General features: G+C 35.9%; 1 pseudogene; it reads right to left on the bottom strand.

Moving 5' to 3' along the window:
* Positions 1-1004: 1004 nt before the first annotated feature.
* Positions 1005-1583, bottom strand: LOC110597184 (COP9 signalosome complex subunit 8 pseudogene; annotated as a pseudogene).
* Positions 1584-2188: the final 605 nt, after the last annotated feature.

Genomic DNA, 2188 nt, shown 5'->3' with positions numbered 1-2188 from the left:
CACTATGGATATCATTTCCATTGAATTAAGAAATTCTTATTTTGATAGGCAATGACAGACTAGAAAGTATCCACAGAAAGACCAAAGTAGTGAAAACTCTAGAAACTAGCTCAGATGAAACAGTTGAAGAATTCAATTAAATATTTATTGAACAAATGCAGAATAAATGAACTAAGGATGCAATAAACAACTTCAAATATTTGGGGGTTGTCACATAAAGAATGAAGACTTGTTTAGCATGTCTTCAAAAGGCCTGACGTGAACCATGGTATAAATATAAGCGAAAAATCGGATGGAGGAAAGTTGAAACACTTATGACAACTGCTTCCTTCCCCACACAAGGCACTGTACCCTTAATCTTCCCATTCTTCTGAAAGGAGATGTTCAAACTTAATACTTAGGAACATCACATTCTCACATTAAGCCCTCCACTGCCAAAACTTAAGGTACTCAAACTGTTGGAAGAAAACTAACACTAACAAACTGGCTTACTCAGAAAAAAGATCTATTTGCTTCTTAGGTATATTTCTGTATCTGTTAATGATTCTCCATCGGTTGGGATAAAAGAAAACATTTTCTCCAAAGAGGGTGAATCACAATCCCAGGAATTCAGGTTCTGCCCCTGGGCATGGTACTGCTGCAGCCCAAGCGTATCACTGTGGCTATCAACCAGTGGTGCTGATGGGGCTGTGTGCCAGGAAAGCTCCATACTCTTCTATACAAAGCAGAAGAGCTTGAGTTATTATGAATCTCCAGGAAATATGAGCTAATACTAATAGGCTCCAATCAAATTGTTGAATATTACAAAATGAGAATTCCTTTAACAACTATTTTGCATAAAGTATATATATATATATATATATATATATATATATATATATATATATTATTACATAGTAAGGATGCTGAGGTGCTTATAATCCATTCAGTAAAATGAACATTTTACATTTCTATATTTGTCAGTGTATAAGATTTGAAGTGGATGCTGAACTCAGAATGGTGCATCAATTTTCAAGGAAAGCCACATAATCAGTCTATCTGGCTAACTGCTGTTCGTTGAGGATTGGTGGAACTGGGGCAGCTCTGGTAAACAAATAAACCTGTTGCAGGAAACATCCAGGGAATCTGCAACTGGCTTTCTGGGCAAACCATTCTCCTGATAGAGTTGGCATGTCATCCTTTTTCTAATGTAACTTTCACAACCTCAAAAATCCTCAAGGAAGGCACATGTCTCCTAGTAGCATATCTAAGTGCTTCCATGATTGGCAGGATTATGTGAGACCACCGGTGGATAATGGTGGTCATAGGTCATATAGATCCCAGAGAAATCTCTCTCCCAGATCCTCTGTCCTACTGACCAAATTCCACAAAATTCAAGAATTTGCAGATTTGATAGCAGGTGGTATCCTTTTCCAAAGACATCTTGCATTATTCGTGTCATTGTGGAGCAAATACAAATCTAAAAGCTGACCATACACTGGGGGTGTAGCAATTCCTCCAGGAGACTCAAGCCCCTGGTTCTCCCACTGATTCATCAACTTTTTGAAACTGAGAGCTCCTTCTGCCATCACTGCCCCTGGCATCTTCCCAGGTGATCTTGCAGCCAACTTGCAGACTGCCATACACCTTACTGCAGTGTAAACTTTAACCTATAAACATTTTTATAAATTTTACCTATAAACTTTCTTTTCAGTGCTTATTTTTTCAGCATGCCATAAATTTTGGCATTTTTTTTTGTTTTTTGCTTTTCTTCAAGATACTAATTTCCCTTTTTATTTTTATCTTATGCATTTGTTCTCAAGAGTTTATTATTTTCATTTTCAATTTTCATGAATTTTCCCTTTCTTTCTTTTGCTGCTAATTTTTCCATTCCATTTTGTTCAGAAAATATACATGGTGTTAGTTTAATCTTCTGAAATTTATTGTCTTATTTGTGACTTAACAAGTAATCTGTCCTGGGAAATGTTTTTTTGCGTGCTCTAGAAAGAGGTATAGTTTTTTTTTTTTTTTTTTAATTGGGAGGAATGTTCTGAAAATGTGTGGTAGGTCTATTTGGTCTACAGTGTCATTCTAATCCTCAGTTTCATTAGTGATTTTTTTTTCTTTTAAGGAAGTTAGTTTTTTAAACTTTATTTATTTATTTTTTATGTGGGGCTGCAGATCAAACCCAGTGCCTCAGATGTGCTAG

Source organism: Ictidomys tridecemlineatus, chromosome 6 (assembly GCF_052094955.1).
Source record: "Ictidomys tridecemlineatus isolate mIctTri1 chromosome 6, mIctTri1.hap1, whole genome shotgun sequence".
Taxonomy (NCBI): Eukaryota; Metazoa; Chordata; class Mammalia; order Rodentia; family Sciuridae; genus Ictidomys; species Ictidomys tridecemlineatus.
The sequence above is the reverse complement of the archived record's forward strand: the minus strand, read 5'-3'. Positions and strand labels throughout refer to the sequence as shown.